Genomic DNA, 18,281 nt, shown 5'->3' with positions numbered 1-18,281 from the left:
ATCTCCATAGCCCTTTACCGGTTGGAAACGGCCGAAAATCGGTATTTTCGGCTGATTCCGATCGGTAAAGGGCTACCTACATCTGGCCCTAAGTGCTGCTACTATAACATAACATGTGTATTTGTAAAGCGCGCGGTGACCCGGAGGTATCTTGCCACTGAATAACAGATGCTTCTTGTTACCCAACGGTACTCATTTTATCGACCTCAGATGGATGAAAGGTTGAGTGGTCCCACCAGGATTTGAACCTGTGATTATGAGGTCGAACACAGGCCCCTGCAGTGGAAGCATTAGTCCACTGAACCACCAGACCTGGCTAATTGACAACGAAAGTGGTTGAAGGGGTGAAGCAGGCGGTGTCCCTTTAATTGTGATGTAGCTGTGGATGTGAACTGCTATCACTGTCCCATTGGTGCGGTTACAGGTTTTGGTTGTGAATTGCCGGTAATTTGGCTGATTTATTCTTTGTAGTGTATTGGGTAAGTTACTGCGTTTGTAGCTGTTGTTATCATATCACTGTTAACTCATTCAGGACAGTGGGGATTTTGCAGGCCATACAAGCAGGGAAGAGCCAATGTAGTTACATGAACGTGCCATCTCTATCTGTAAAGTGCTGCTACTGACTAAATGAATACCGTCATGTTGGAAAGTGCTGGGATCGCCCCACGTAAAGTGCTGTGTTCCTTGTTGTGAAGTGCGGCAAACAAGTACATTAAAGGCGCTACAGTTAGAAAAAATTAGAAGTGCCTTACGCTCACCTAGGCAGTAGTGTAAGGCTTGTTTTTCTATTTATTGTTTATGTTGGCCTTCATGCCCTTTTCTTTAACATCAATGGTGTTCTTGCAGAGTGTTGTGTGAGCGACTTTGATGTATTGATCAAATCTTTGTGTCTATTTTTCAGTAGTTCAGTGTGTCAGGTCTCCCTATGGCGTGAATATGACATCGACATGGTTGTGTGTGCTGCCAGACCCCATTGGATGATTATTAGAGTCACTTCTACAGAGCATAACAGTTTAGCTGCAGATGAGTATGACAGCCTTGGCCACGAACAAGGATGTATGGTGGCCAAAGCAATGTTGGCAAGTGTTGGCCGCAACGGGGTTCTTCCTTTGGGGATCTATAAAATCCGTCAACTAATGGACAATTCCTGTGGCATTGTGACCTATAGAAAGAGCGGGTCATCCCTACATACTCCACAGGGGCCTACAGCTGCAGTCATGGGCACAAAGACATGTTGGGCCAGTCCGGGGCATGTCAGCAAGAAGACTTCATGGGGTCACACCTTCTTGAAGGTTTGCGAACACTAGCCATGAAGGGACAGATGCTCATTTAACAGATCAAATATATTTTTTTAAAGTTTTCATTTTGGGAGGTTTTGCATCAACATATCCGCTAATGGGTAGCGTAATATCACTTTGATTGTCGACGGTGGGACAGTATTCAAGCCTTTGCCTGTCCCCTTGAAAGCAGAAAAACTTCCCTAGTTACACTGGTGGTATAGTCCGATTTTCCCAATTGATAAGTGAAATTTGTGTTACAAAATCATCAAAACCAGGTCCTATTTTTCAGGAATTTGTGATTGTGGCCCATACATTGTAGAGAAGGGGGAGGGATCTAGAGTCCAAGGAAGTAATACTAAGGCCTTAGAATAAGCAGAGATCAGCAGCTGGCTGGCCTGTCTCAAAACTGGGACATTTTCTGAAAAGATCAGTGTCTCTGAAAGCTTGTGAGGGTCGGGACAGAGTCAGTCATTCCTCAGGCAAACATGCTTAATTTGTGCTGGTAGCGGGCGTTCAATATTTGGGCATCCAGAATTATTTTTTATTTCCAAAGATTGACCCAGTGCTATAGAGAGAAAGGCAGACAATGGAGAAAGAAGCAGGAAGAGAAGGATATGACCACAGCAGTGATAAAACAGGAATCAGGATGAAAATAATCCCAGCTGTGAGCTAAGAGGCAGAGTGGGAGTGTGTAGTGGAAGAATCAGGCCTGGGGTGGAATAAAAACTAGGCTCCCAGTTTTCTATTGTGCCTGCAAAAGGCTTATCCTATGCTCACAGCTTGTATCTAGAGAGATGGGTGGGCAGATGAGTGAATAAATGGATGGTAATATGGACAGAAGGTCTTGGTTTGGTATGTATTTCAATGCAAGAGGATGGATGGGTGGTAATGGATGAATGGTTGGGTTGATGTGTTAGGTTGCCTGAATGGCTGGGTGGGTGAATAGATGGATGGGTTTTGCTAGTTTGATGGATAAAGGGTTTGGATGGATGAATAGATGGGGTTGGATAAGTGGGTGGGTGGATGGGACATTTGGGTGGTTTAGTTCGATGGGTATTGATCGATGGGTTACGACTTGTGGATGGCTAGGGGTGAATAAAAATACAAAAGACAAATGTGTAGTATTTGATTCGAAAATGGTCACACAAAACTGTCCGATATTGGCACAGCAATGACATTGTGATTAAAAATGTTCCCGCCCTCGCCTGGATAATTGTGAGCATCCTCATAATACAGCCATATTGCTCTCGCTGGCTGTTTCTCACCCATATCCATGAATGATTGTTGCCAGGGCAATTTTGTCTGTAAGTGTGTGGTTTTTACACCAGTTCTTTAGAATTACCAAAGAAATAGTATTGGGTCGTTCCCCATTAAGCTTCTATTGCCAGCCCTCTCTATTCAAGTAGCATGTGGTTGGTGGGATTTAAATGTACCCCATTGCATTACACTTCCCTCTTCTCACAAAGGGCGTGCAGATGTTATGTGTCTTGTGGCATCTTCCATGGCATGTGCAAGCTGTATCAAAAATGTGTGCAGTCACCGCGATCCTACATGTTTCCTCAGTGGGTTCCGCTTTTGAATCCAGTCCTTGATTTGCTCTGGTAAGCTCTTGGTCAGCATGGGCCCTTGACCATGATGGATCATCCACCTTGTCCCACCCCTAAGGACCATCGGAGTTTCAGTGGGTGGTAATCTGATAATTTAGTATCAGGGAGGGCATCAAGGCTGTGGCAGCTGGGGCCCGGCCGGCAATAAAAGTAAAACATATTGTATGGAGGTACATACTTCACCCACTCTCCATCTCATGCCGGTCTTACACCTGAAGGAAATTCGCCAACATGTACTATAAAATAAATAGATCAATCGACAAGCAAAATGAAAGCCTTTCCAAACTATATCTAGATTTTAGTATTTCTACTGGTGGTTGTCTAATCTCACATTGAGGCTCTAACGGAGTTAGTATATATTGATGAACATCATGATCCCTTTAATAGGCAATGTTTCCTTAATTCACTTACCGCTTTAACTTGGTTATCTACTTTAGTTGATCATTGTCGCACTAAGTCCTATTTTACATCATCAGTGACATACTAAAGTCTTTAATGTGGCTTTAAGTTTGGCTGATATAATGTTTGCTGTGCTCTCATTTCTCACGTATGTCTCAGTCATGTATTAGTTATTTCTGGAAGACATTCCAGCAGTTTGGCCATTCACCCCCCCCCCCCTAAACTTAGAGCTGCCTTTATCAAATGCCTCAGAGCAATCTACGAGGAGCAATGTGTATATATACCTATCTGTGATAAACGCGGTACTTCTACCACTTGTGAGTTTAACCTGAGGAATTGCTGGACTGAGATGTCGAGATGATATACTGTGCCAGGCTGCCGGGGGGGGGGCAGGGGAGGGGGGCTCCATGTGCTTTGCTGGGGGGGCCCTGAAGTTTCATTACTCCACTGCCTCCAGCAAGGATTCCCATTAATTCTATTATGCTTCAGGCTGATAATCAGACTCAGACGTAAAAACATGGAGAGTACTGTCAGGTCCTGTTATATGGTCAGCGGTCTAGTAGATGGGTGGGTGGAGCCAGCTGGGGTGGAAGGGAAGAGGAGGAGCGTGGACAGGATGGGGTTAGTTAGAGTAGGGACAGGGAAGGAGGCATTCAATAAAGCTCCTACATAAATATACTTATACTTGTCTGTAGTTATTACCAAGATACGACAACTGGCGACGAGGATGGGATAGGCATTCCCACTGCCCACAGAACCCTGCAGAAGCGCCCTGTCTCGAGCAGCGTCCACGAAGAAGAACGCTGCTGTGAAAAACGGAGCTGCCGCCTGAAGTGAGAGGCCAGCAGCAGGTGACCCTGTTCCCCAGTCCGGCGACTGTGCGGGAGCCAAAAGGGGCCGAAACAACGAGCGTTGAACGCTCGAGCGAAGGTGTCCCATTCGCGCCAAAACCGCGACTCACGCCGGATGCGTGTACATCGGCACGAATTGAAAGAGCAGAAGTCGGGAGCCCACTCCGACTCCGCCTGCCACCCAAAGTCATCCAGAATTGTCCTGGCAGCCAGCGTCGCGCACGGAAGGCCGGCAGACCCCTGTCAGCGAGTGTAGTGCAAGCGGAGCTTGAGTGGCGCGTGACCTCGCGAGCTCACGCCTGATGGGTGAGGGTTGGCCAGGTGGCGCCGAGTGAGCGCGAGACGACAAGAAGCAAGGTGGGAGCCCACCCCAACCTTACCTGAGCGCAGCAGTAGAGACACGGAGTGTAGAGGCCAGGAGAAGTGCTGCCCCTTCCTGAAATCGACGGCCGGTGAGTCCCGATTGCACAGCTGTGTCTGAATGAGCAGAAAGAAAGACTTGGGTGCAGCTAACAACGGCGGCCATCTTGAAGTCAGGCAGCCTTAAGGACAGACTCCATGGTCAGTGTGGGGCGGCCAATTAAGGTCAGGCATAGTGATTGGCCAGTGAGAAATGACACGCACGTGCTACAAAGAATCATAGCAAGTGTGAGACAACAAAAGTAGCCAAGAATAAACAAGCACGAGCAAAGTTAAATGAACATTGAAAAAAAAAAAAAACGACAGCAGTTAACCAACCCAGGCACCTACGAACGAGCGGCGACAGGTCAATCAGAGGCAGAAAAGGCGGGAAGCACGCGTCACCAAGATGGTGACCCCAGAGACATCCCCACAGCGAAACTAAGTCAAGCCCATCATTGCAGGAGTGTCGCACCTGCGGGCCCCGGAACCTTTAACACTGACCACAGGAGGGAGCATGGGCCCCAAGTGGCAAGAGTGGCTTGAAGATTTCAAAGACTACATTGAGGGATCCAAAGTAACTGTTGCTAAAGAAAAATTGATCGCCCTCCGCAACCTGGCAGGTCGAGTGATAAGCAAAATAATCAAAGATTTTCCCCTGCAGATGCTGGAACCTATGACAAAGTACGTGAAGCGCTGAACAAAAAATTCCTCCATAAAAGAAATGTGGACTATGAACGTCATGCGTTTCATGAAGCGCGCCAAGGAAAGGACAAGGCGATGAGAGTATTCATCACCCGACTGCGGCGGCTATCGAGACACTGTGAATTCGACACCTTTTCAACAGATACCGTCATAAAGTCACAAATCATAGATGGATGTCACTCAGAAACCCTCAGGAGGCGGCTGTTAAGAAAACCCCATGAACTAGACGACATTGAAGAAATGACTCGCGTCTATGATCAGGCCGAGGAACATGCCACCAACATTGAAACAGGGCGCATCGTGAGCAATGAACAAGAGCGTCGCGTCCAAGCCAAAGGCAGCAGTCGAAGAAGCTCGAAAGACAAGCAATGGAGATCACGACCGTCGTCTCATCAAAGACATCCAGAGCACAGGAGGCGAGAACCTGGGCGGAGGGAAAGGAGACCAGAGAGGACGAAAAGATGCTACAGGTGTGGATATGACTATCCTCATGCAGATGCCTGCCCTGCCATGGGTCAGAGATGTAGGAAATGTGGGCAGACGAACCACTTCGAAGCGATGTGTGTGGACTATCACAAAGAGAGGCGAAACGAAACAACGAGGTCGTCTCGTTGCGACACCAGAAAGCATCACATAAGAGCTGTTCACGGAAAGACTACATTATCCTCGGGCTCATCACACTCCGGCCGAGAGTCGCGCAGATCTCGATGGGAGCGTAGGTCACCGTCCCGGGACTCCAGATCATCATCCAGAGATTCTGAATGCACAGTTGAATATGTGAACATGATCGTAGACCCCGACCAACTAAAAAAATATCCATGCCTGGATATAAAAGTAGGGAACCATGACACTAAATTCGTGCTGGATAGCGGGGCTTCGCTGAACTATATCCCGGTCACAGAATATGAGAGGATGAACCCTAAGCCTCCACTAAAGTATGCACCAGTCCGAGTTTTCACTTGGATGTCCAAGAAGCCACTTCTATGCTTGGGAAAATTCCCAACAACACTCAAACACGACGCCATCACCATACCGGCGGTCATACATGTCATCAAGGGCCCAGAGGCTGACTGCCTACTCAGCCTACCAACTGCAGAGCGTCTCCGCCTTGTTGAGATCCTCTTTAAGGTCAATGATGACCAAGACATTGTCAGCAAGTTTCCCAGGCTGTTTCAAGGACTAGGGAAAATGAAGGGCTGCCAAATACATCTACACATCAATGAACAGATCATGCCTGTGGCACAGCACCCTTGACGTGTACCATTCCATCTCCAAACAGCCGTTGAGGATGAACTTCATGACCTCCTGTCAGCAGACATCATTGAACGGACGGATGGTCCAACCCCATGGGTATTGCCAGTGGTCATTGTACCTGTTAGAACTGGCTATTTCTGGTAGGCTAAGGCTGACGCCAAAGCCAGGCAGAAACCACCATTCTAGTCAGGGCAAGGAAGTCACACGCCAAGATAACCCCTGCTCACCCCTTTGGTAGCTTGGCACAAGCAGTAAGGCTAAACTCGGAGGCAATGTGTAAAGCATTTGCGTCAGCGCACAACAGCAACAACATACTAGGCACACCACAAAAGAGACTCCACACAAGGTTATTATAAAAATAACTTTTGTATTGTAAAAATACATCAGATAAAATCACACATATACATTGTGCCAACTGGCACGGCCAATATTCACATGGGATTATTCACAAGACAGGGCCACATGGGCCACTGTCATATTCAGATATAGCACTTCTAGATTAAGAAATAATAAACCTAAAATGGTAATCACAAAGATCACAACCAGTATCCACTGGTAACAGGAACCAGGACCTTACTAGGACCACCTGTACTAAAAAGGACAACCACCTAAGAATAAACACATTTAGGGGTATACCAGAACACATTATCCATGATGCATGTAACACATTCAGAGGAGTAATAATGAGAAACACATGATGCCTAAAACATTCAGAGGTGTTAAGAATAAAGCACATGATGCAATAAAATACATTCAGGGGTGCAGCGCAAGAAGACACATGATGACTAAACATTCAGAGGTGCAGCGCATGGAAAGAAAGACACATGATGCATAAACCTACACATTCAGAGGTGCCAGAACATAAGTCAATAGCGCAAAAACACACAGTAGGCAATTACTATTAAAAATATAGGAATCACATTGTGCATAACTTACATAAGCCACCACCTGTGGCAGTCCCTAGGCCAACTGGCCTTGTGGGGCAAGGATGCCCTGAGTCTAAGCATGAGCGAATTTTGCGGATCTCGCGTTCGTGAATTTTGCGGATTTGCGGTTTCGCAATCCGCAAAATCCGCGAATTCCCGCGAATTTGCGGATTTTTTTTTTTGTGTTCGCCCGTGTTTCTGCCAGTTCGCGAGGGTTTTTCACAATTTCGCAATTTGCGAACTTACCTGTCGGGTCGCAAGTTTTGCGAACTTGTTGTTTCTACGTGTCCAGCCTGTTTGGGACACTCTTCTTCATCACTGCCACTCTCTGACTACTCATGCCACCCTCTGGCCCACCCATGCCACCCTCTGTTTCATCACCACACCCTCTGGTTGTCCAGTGTACATTATTTTCGGCAAAGCAAAGCACACCTTCCCTGCCTCAAGTGACCTGAATTAATTTGGGGCTGATTAATGTGTCACAGAATATTTTTTTAGCTGGCACCTGCTTCCTTAGTGCGCCCTGATTAGTGATCTTTTGCACTTGCTAAGTGCTTTCATTGTTGCAAAATTAGTTACAACACCTGCCCTGCCCCAACTGACAATAATGAATTAGGGGCTGATTAATGGATTTTAACTTCCAGCCTGGCTCCTGCTTGTCTCCCTTAGCTGTAATTCAGGACCTTTGTGGCATATGTGTAACTATTCTGAGGTTCAGAGCAGGGTCACATAATAGTTTCAACTGGCAACTGAACTCTGGAGGGGCCCCTCAGGAAGCACTACAGGAAATGGCTACTAATGATGAGCCTGAACTTTTGAACCTGGTAAGTAGTTACTTTCAGTTTTGCTAAAATCGTATTTCTGCAATTTTGCACTTATTCGCGGGGCGCGAACTCACGCGAACTCACGCGAACAGTGCGAGCAGTGCGAGCAAAATCCGCTGCTCGCGGATTTGCGGATTTTGCGGGAGATTCGCGAATCTCGCGGATTGCGGATTTCCCGAAAATCCGCAAAATCCGCAAGCGGAACGGATTTTCCGCCCATGCCTACCTGAGTCCAATGTCAGAGCGCGCTGCCATGCAGCGCCAGTCACAAAGTACAAAAGCCTAAACGTGGCAGCTGCCCACAATGTGCTGGGCAGCTGTGAACATCACAGAAAGGCCTAAACGGTGCAGCTGCCCACTAATTGCTGGGCAGCTGGAAAATAAAAACTGCGGCAGGACTCTCACTGGCCCTAGTAGTACATTGCGCCAAACTGAGCCACACAGGCTCGAAAACAAACGCTCTCTTTGGAGCCCTCTGGCTCCTCAGCAAGTTAACCCCCCTGAGCCTAGCAGGCTTTTAAACAAATGAGGGGTCGTTGGAGCCCCCCTCTGGGGCTCGACATCTCAAAGCATGGCCCCCTGAGCCTCTCTGGCTCTGAAGACAAAGGTGGGGGTCGTTGGAGTCCCTCACGGGGGACTCGAGTCAAAGGAAATGGTCCCGAGCCTCAACAGGCTCTGAATCACGTGGGGCGGCCCTCTGCCATCCGGGGCCGCCCAAAGCATCACTTCTGCCAAAAATAGAAAATGCCCTTGCGAGCCTCACTGGCTCCGAGCAAAGAAAATGCCCCCACGTGCGTTGGAGCGGCCCGCTGTCAACCGGGGCCGCTCTAAATGTACAGCCCTTGCCGCGCACTCACCGGGATCTCGCTGGTGCTGCGGGGGGCGGGAACCACTGCCGGTTTCTTCAATCAGGCAGCGCGGGGCTCCTCTTCCATACCGGAGCCCCTCCTGCACCGGCCGGTGATCTGCTTCTGCTTTCGTCCTCTCCGGGGTCGGTCTCTGCGGCGGGGGCGGGTACCGGCAATGTGCCCCGCACCCCTTCCGCCCCTACTCCGCTTCTCCTGGGCTCCTTTAGATGCAGCAGGGCTCCCTCGCATCGCCGGAGACCTGCAGCCCGGCCGCCATGCTTCCCTCGGCTCCTCCTCTCACTTGGGTCCCGAGGCGGGACTTCCGGGGCATCTCCAGCAGCACTTCCGGGTCGTCGCGGGCAGCGCGGCGGCCCATTTCCAGACAGGCAGGCGGGCAGAGATTTTTCCGAGGAGTGGGCTCCCTCATGGAAAGTAAAATTGTGGCAATGTCCCTGGCAGGGTAGGCACCTGCCAGAGGGCACATAAATCAAATATAAGCGAGATGGGCACTCGCATGCAAATATAATAAAACTACGAACAACATCGCAGGGTAGGCACCTGCCTAGTCTCACGCATCGGGCGTGAGGCGCCAAAAATGCTCGTAATATCGCAAAGAGCGCTCTCAATGCACTAGGGGCATAGACAAGTCCACAGGAATGACCCCTGCATCAAGAAGGGTCCCAGGGACACAGCAAGTCCAACAATAAAGTCCCCCCTGGAACAAAGGGGGCAGAGTCCAGTCAGCCCCCAGCAAGGACAGCACACAGCAGGTCCCAGCAATAAGTCCTTCAGGAGTCCAGTAAGCAGGGGGACAGTCAGGAAGAGTCCCCCATCAGTCCATCAGGTGTCCAGGAGCTGGGCAGGGCCCACGGATTCCCCTGGGCCCCAGCAGCAGCATGCCCCTGACAGATTCAAGTTAGAAACAAGAACATTTTGGAAGGGGACACAGCCCCTTCTTATACAGTGAAAAGTCTTTGAAGTCTTTGAAGTCTCAGTGTGAGAACCAGCTGGACTTGTTTAGAGGGAAGTCCCTTCAGTATCAGGGACAGAGGTGACAGTCGCCCAGTGGGAGGTGAAGCCAGCTTTGTAGTCAGGCAGGCACAGCCCTTCACTATCAGGTGCCATCTCCTCCCACTTCCCTGGCAGCAGATGCTGCCTTTCATCCATGGGCTGACTCAGACAACCTCCTGGGCTCTCCAGCCCCTGTCACCCTCAAACCAGACAGTTAATCCACAAGCAGGCCCAGGCACTCTGACCCAGGCTCACCAGCCAATCACACGCTAGACACAAATTACACAAATATGCCAACTTCTAAAAGAGGCACTTCTAGACTAGACACACTCATGCCGCATATACCATTTTGCAGCATTCATTCTCACGAGTTCATACATACCAAATTCGCCCCTGCACTCCCCACACATCAGGAACTACCATGGGCATACATATTCCCCATTCATTCCTATGGGAGGGCAGGTCACTCACCATACGTACACAGAGAGCTCCAGCACTTTACACTGTACCACAGTGAAAAAGTGCGCAGAGGCCTAAAATCACCAACACCAGGTTCCAGAAACAGGCTAGGAAAAAGCAAAAAGTCTAGGGGTGAACCTGCCTAAAGGGCCGGGTCCAACAGTACCAAAGAAAGGCACCACAAGCAAGGTGAGGTTGTGTGTTGACATGCGATTACCCAACACTGCGATAGAAAGGGAACGCGATCCTGGGCCGCATCTAAGCGACATGATCTCGGCTTTGAACGGGGCGAGGGTGTTATCGAAGCTGGATTTAAACAAAGGCTATCACCAGCTGGAGTTGGACGTCAAGTCCCGCTACATTACAACATTTGCAACCCACTTAGGACTCTTCAGATACAAGAGACTGAGTTTTGGTGTCTCATCAGCCACGGAAATTTTTCAAGAGGCGATCCGGCAAATCATTCAGCATATCCCTAACACTCTAAATTACAGCGATGACATCCTTGTGTATGGCTCCGATGTCCGTGAACACGACATAGCACTTGATCGCGTCTGCCACGCCCTGCTAGATGCGAACCTGACATTAAACAGAGATAAGTGTGAGTTCCACCAGTCCACTTTAAAATTCTTTGGCCACATTTTCTCGGGTGCAGGGATGAAAACTGATCCGGACAAGATAGCGACTTTGAACAACACCAAGAGCCCTCAGGATGTCAGTGAACTAAGATCGTTCCTGGGGATGGCCAGTTACTGTGCCCGTTACATCAGAGACTATGCGACCATCAGCCATCCTCTTTGCACCCTCACCAAACAAGGCCAACCTTTTGACTGGACGCCCCAGTGTGAGCAAGCGTTCAGAGAGATCAAGAGTGCAGTAGAGTCTGCTGACAACCTCTCGTACTTCAATCCTAGATGGAAGACTGAAATCACTGTGGATGCCAGCCATATGGGGTTGGGGGCTATCTTAGCACAATATGACAATGACTCTGACCAGAGACGCATTGTTGCTTATGCCAGTCGCAGTTTGTCCGATCCGGAAAGGGCTTACTCGCAACCTGAGAAAGAGAGTCTTGCGGTGGTTTGGGCATGTGAACATTTTCATGTTTTTATCTACGGCAAGCACTTTACCTTGATCACTGATCATCAGGCGCTAGTCACCATCTATGGCAACCCCAGATCCAAAATGCCTCTGAGGATTGAGATGTGGGGCCTGAGACTTCAGGAATATACTTTTACCATTGTCCACAAACCCGGGAAGGCAGAGAACCCGGCTGACTACATGTCCCGTCATCCTCATGAATCGTCGGACTCCAACCCTTCCATTGCCGAAGAGTACATCCACTTCGTGGCCGACCAAGCACTGCTACCTGCCATTCCCATGGAAGTTATCCGAGAAATCACTGCGCAAGATGTTATCTTGCAGAAAGTACTCCGCAGGATTCAAACCAACCGGTGGAGACATGATCCTCAAGAAGAAGACAATGACCCGGCTGTCAAGCAGGAGATGCAAGCATTCCCACACGTCTGTGACAAACTGTCTGCTACCACAGATGGAATAATACTACGAGGTCAACGGATCGTGGTCCCCAGTCAACTATGGCAAGGCGTCATTAACCTTGCACATGAAGGCCATCGAGGAATAGTATCGACAAAGCGAGCTCTCAGGGAACGCGTGTGGTTTCCCCTCCTCGATCAAATGGTAGAGTCCACTCTGAAGGATTGCCATCTGTGCCAGCTACCAACAAAGGTGACCCACCGGCCCCATTGCAAATGACCACCCTACCCAACGGAGTATGGCAAGAACTCGCCATGGATTTCTACGGACCACTACCCTCTGGCAAATATGTGGTAGCCATAATCGATGAATACTCACGATTTCCCATCACGCAATTTGTGCCATCCACAAGCGCCTTTAGCACTCTCAAGGTGCTGGATGAAGTGTTTGCAACATGGGGTGTCCCCAGAGAGGTGAAAACGGACAATGGACCTCTGTTCAATGGGCACGAGTTCAGTGCATTTGCAAAACACCTGGATTTCAATCACAGGAAGGTTACACCTCTGTGGCCACAGGCGAATGGCACCATCGAAAGATTCATGGCCACGATCAAAAAGACATTCCAGCAAGCCACGGCTGAAAAGAAGGACCTGCAAGTGGGTCTCAACGAGGTTCTCAGAGCCTATAGGACAACCCCTCATTCAACCACCGGAAAGTGCCCTGCAACGCTGATGCTGGGGCGCCCCATGAGAAATCGCATCCCGACCTGGGAAGGGGCTTTGCGAGCAGTGCCACCGATCCGCAGCCATCTAGAAATGATGGCGACTGATAAATACAACAAAGACAAGATGAAATCATATGCCGACACCAAAAGAAGAGCGAGATCACCATCCCTGCATGAAAGAGATTACGTGATCGTCAAGCAAGACCAACAATGAAAAACTGACTGTCGATTCCGAGATGAACCTTTGCTGGTTACCCAACAGAAGGGCACCATGCTAACTGCGGAATCTGATCAACGGCGAGTTACCAGGAATGTGTCGCACTTTAAGAAATGTCCTCTGGACCTGAAAGGACCTTTGATGAATGTGACTGAAATACTCATTCCGGAAGCGTCAGACCAAGTTGACCAAGAGAGTAAGGGTCGGCCGAGCGAACCTCTGATTAATGAGAATACTTTGTCCATGGCTATGCGACCCCGCCGAGACATCCAGCGACCCAAGAGACTCATTGAGGAGATATGAGTTAGCACACTGTTCTGTTTGTTTTATTAAGAAAGGGGGAGATGTTATATGGTCAGCGGTCTAGTAGATGGGTGGGTGGAGCCAGCTGGGGTGGAAGGGAAGAGGAGGAGCGTGGACAGGATGGGGTTAGTTAGAGTAGGGACAGGGACAGGGAAGGAGGCATTCAATAACGCTCCTACATAAATATACTTATACTTGTCTGTAGTTATTACCAAGATACGACAGCTCCGTCAGAAGTAGGGGCAGAGGACTCATTCTACCGAAGGGTCCACACTTTTTGAGAGGCCCGCAAATGGTGCAGCATTTTTTTAAAGAAAGCTGCTGTATTTACTAATGACGAGGCAGCTAAAATGGCTAATTCTACCAGATGGTACTCCATACTGATCTGTTGTGTCTTCTCATTTCCTACCAAGCATATTTCAAGATAAGAACTCCTCACTTCTATATAATGGCCCAAGGCCCAAAAGAACTTCTGACTTACTCGGCTACTAGACCACAAGAGTCCACTGGTGAGGACAATAGACACCTGGCGACAGAAAACCTCATTTTATCATTTCCCCCCAAAACCAAGTTGCTGTTATAGAAAAGGACAAGCGCAAGTTATTATTTCATCTGCCTAAGCTGGTGCTGAAGAAGTCTTTACTATGTTCTATTTTGGTTTGGTGGGTGTCAACAGGTTTGAATACAATTATTTGTATTTACTTCTTCTCTGTAATGCAAACATGCAAGGCTTTCTGTAAACTCTAGTCATCTAAGAATGAGTTGGTGGAAGGAGCATTTATTTTTCCCAGTGTTTGAAGTGAGTGGCACAGGGCACAATAAACAAAGGGTCTACTGTCCACGCAGACGCTGTGGTGCTTTACACTGCATATATCTTTTAAAAGAGGCATCAAAAAGCGAAAGCTGAGTATCCAACAGTGGCGGCTGGTGACATTTGAAAGTGGTGTAGCGCAAATGTTTGGGACCTGTTGGCGAGCAAGCCTGATTTTCTCTCAGACACACACACACACAATTTGCCTAAAGTCCGAGCGCCTACAGGTCTGCAGAAGAAGCTGACACTACACTGCACTGAGTCAGCAGCCTGTGCACACCAGCCCTGGCAGTGAAGTGCACTCCTTTTCAGGATGTGCACATGCGATTAGACCAATTTCTGCCATTGTAAGTGCAAGACAGCCAAAGGATATAGAGGGCTGGCATAGCGACTCTGGAGGAGGGTGGCAGCAAAATGTGAATCAATCACGCTTCAACAGACCAATGACCGTATATAAAGCCATATCTAAAACATAATGTACAATACTGGTCAGAACACTTCTGTTTAACACTACATGCTAAGTTTAATAAACAGTGAAATTGTAATATATTTCAATAAGAACAGTGCACGATGACGATGCGAAACATTTTAAAACAGTTTTCATCTAAAATTAACTGTTTCCAGTCTGAACTTTATCACAGAAAACTGTTCGATGCCGAGAGATCCCATCTGAGTTTGGGTTTCCCTGACATAGACTTTAAATTATAGGAGTCTCCAAGCTGTTTTCCCCGAACATTCCTCGGCGATTCCTCGACTTCTCATTATACTTCACTGCAGTAATAATATTAATGCTGGCTCGGGTCTCCGAAACTTACCTAAGGCTTAGTTGACGGCTTCCCGCTTTTCTTTGAATCCTGACTGAGGATCCAGGATCCAGATTTCAGAATCCCGCCGTTGCTGGAGAATTCCGACATCATCAGAAGGCAGCAGGCAGCCTCCCTCCTCTCCACAGCAGCCAGCGCTGGGATTGGTTCGGCCGGCTGCCCTACTGACGTCATTTCTCTCTGTATGCTGCAGCACAGCAGCATACAGAGAGACGGGGAGAGTGGGAGGGGTTACTCGAGGGCAGGGGGGAGCGGCTTGCCTACTCTGTTAATACTGTCTGTTTGGGTAGCCTCTCAGGCTGCCCAAACAGACAGTATTACCAACAGTGGGCAAGCCGCTCCCCCCTGCCCTCGAGTAACACCGCCCACACAGGAACTTCTACTTTCTCGCCGTGCGAGAAGGCAAGGCAGAAACAAATGGTAGTTATTATCATTGGTGATAATAACTACCTTTGTTTGCCTCTTCGCACGGCGAGAAAACAGGGGAGGCGGCACCCAAACGTCCCCATGGACCAGCCGCCACTGGTATCCAAAGTTTGGTAATACTATGACTCGGGCCATTCAACAACACACGAACCCACTGTGCTCTAGTGCACTTGCAGAGCTGGAGTAGTAGAGTTTTACCACCTTTGACAATGCAAAATACTTGTTTTCATTGACGCTCAGTTCTTCTAAATGTTCATTGTCATCTCTGTCATAAACGCATGTCCTGTATCCATCTCATACTCCTTCTAAAGGCTGAAGCATGTTCTGAATAAACTAAATGTATTAAGTTGTGACGAAAACATAATGATAGGCGCATATTATCCATACTATTTATATATATGAATAATATATCTGAAATTTGGCATTCAAAGAACCTGCACTTGAAGAATTACTTTAGGGTGACCTCTACACTAAGAAGTGTTTGTTGTTTATACTTCTGATGATTGTGGCTGCTATCATCTTGGTGTGCACCTTTATGTTGGCCAGATTATCCCTGTGACTTGCCCAGTTTAATTAAAATGTCTGCAGTGTTCATTGGTTTTACTAGTGTATCCGTGTTAGTGCAGCCCACGAGGCCACTTCACACCATGCACAGGGCATTATTTTCTAATTCTGAAAACCTATATAACATGCTGTTTTTGGAATGTTTTCTAGAAGCTTTCCCTTTTACTTAGAGAGCAGGCTTCGCGTTAGTCTGTGCATTTATTCTGCACTTAGAGATATTTCTGGGTTTTCCTTTGCCTTTAAAACTGAGCAGTCCCTATGGCAATTTGCTCATTATTATGTGCCTTCTGCTAGACGGTATTTAGCCCTGGCTAATAATTAGAATAGAGCTCAGTCTCTACTACCCTATGCTAATTACCCTTTTTTGCACTTTGAGCATTTTGATTTGAACTGATTAACTAGTTTTGCTTTCTGTAATGCTTCTAAACTTTTAAATAAACCTTGATGGTTTTGACTTTGAATCTTGTCTGGTGAGATTTGACTTGGTTTATCTCTCTTCCGGAGTCATCTTCCTTTGAGACCGACATAAGGTCCCCAATCCTGTAAATGAGTACTTAAGAAATTATAATTGAGTGTCACCAGAATTTGGAAGAACAGATTTAGCGCCTACAATATTAATAATTTTATATTCATTGTGGACCTTGTAACAACTTTGTGTTGTGCCACTTCCTGTGATGTCACATGCTGTGATGTCACTGAATTTGATCAGTGATTGTGTTCAGCTACTGGCTGAACGGCTATCCACGTCCCCCCATAAAGTTTGTGTCTTCTTTGGCCATGAAGAATGCTCAAGTGTTTGAGTGGTGGTATGGCAGCGTATGGTGAGTGTGAAGGACACATGCCTCACCCCCTAACAAATAAGACTACGCTGGCTCATTTTATTTAAGTCCTTTGGAATTGTGCTTCTTGCAGACCATGATGAGTTTCAAGTAAAGCCCTCAAACACTTTAACCTGTCACCTTCAGAAACACGTTTTTTATGTCGAATGCTGCAACTGGTAAATAGTTTTGTGCTTTCTGCTCCCGTGAGGAGTGATTTTCAGTGAGGAGTTGTAAATCACAAAGCACCAATTTTAAGCAGGCAGTGATATTTACACTTACCCACTGAGTGCACCTAAAGTCACCTTCACAAATAGGGGTCTATTAGGATGGCGGTCGGGAAATCACCCCGTCCGCCATGGTAGCGGGAAAAGACCACCTGCCAGGACCGCGATATAACGGCCGGTCCAATTAGTATGCTCCGCAGTCGAAATCTGCCCACGATGGTACGATCGCAGGCTTTAACATTGCGGCGGTTGCTGCTGCCAGCAGCCCCGCCACAATGTCAAAAGGAGCATGTCCAGCATATCCCTGCACTGCATGGCAGGCACCTGGTACAGGGACATGTAGGGGGTACCATGTGTACCCTCCCAGTGCACCCACACCCCCAACACATTGGGGGCCCGCAATAGGCCCCAGGAGACATTCTCTGCATGCCTCTCCATGGCGGTCCCACCGCCGTGGAAAGACTGGCTACAGCCGGCATCATAATCATGCTGGCAGAGCCTGGCCCTGCACCGGCACCACTGTAGCGGTCCAGTTCCGCCCACTAGGCAGGCGTGCGGACTGCTACTGGCAAAAAAGTGTGGGGCGAAAAATCTCACCGCCGAGGTCGTCTCCGTCATGCTAATGTGACCGGCGGTTTTCCAGGTTGTGATCACAAGCTGTCTGCCCGCCGGTCCGGCGACGGCCATCCGCCCGCCATCCTAATAGACCCCATAGTGTTGACTACCGTATTGGAATATCAGGACATTTAGTGACATACCAGCGTCTCTAAAAGGGTGGATGGATTTGGTCTGAGACTGTTATGAGCTAGATGTATCTGACCCAGGCTTTGTAGCCTTTCAGTGGCAGTGACTGCCCCGAAGGGAATTTTCACTATCTCTCGAATTTCATCTCAGTACACATCAGAACCAGGGCTAGCTTCTGATGGATAATACCGTGGTAGGGTATTAAACACTTCTGGGAGGTGTATCCTGTGACAATAAAGCTCTATGTGGAGCTAGGTGGTGGTCTACCATTGCGGGCCGCCATTGCTGATTTGGCTAACTGACGCAGCGTTGGGCACCTTTAATAGATGGTGTTGGGGGTGCTATGGAGGTTGTACAGTGGGATCTGTATGTACAGAAACGACTCTATAAATACTTATGTTGGTTCATACCTGTATTCATAGTTCCGATATTACTCAAGCCGTACCTATGTGCATGACCAGACCCTTCGAGGTGCATGTGCCTGCAGGTGTGACATTTAAAGCTCTGAGGCAAAAAGATGATGTTCTAAGTGAACAGTGATGATTTCCACTTTTGAGACTCCA

The 18,281-nt window shown here is 48.2% G+C and overlaps 1 protein-coding gene across 1 annotated transcript in view; it reads right to left on the bottom strand.

Annotated features, from left to right (window-relative positions):
• The window catches only part of DTX1 (deltex E3 ubiquitin ligase 1), a 448,016-nt gene that overhangs the window by 95,000 nt on the left and 334,735 nt on the right, over positions 1 to 18,281 (bottom strand). The window lies entirely within an intron of this gene.

Source organism: Lissotriton vulgaris, chromosome 11, assembly GCF_964263255.1.
Source record: "Lissotriton vulgaris chromosome 11, aLisVul1.2, whole genome shotgun sequence".
NCBI classification, from domain to species: Eukaryota; Metazoa; Chordata; class Amphibia; order Caudata; family Salamandridae; genus Lissotriton; species Lissotriton vulgaris.
This window is presented reverse-complemented; position numbering and strand designations above follow the sequence as displayed.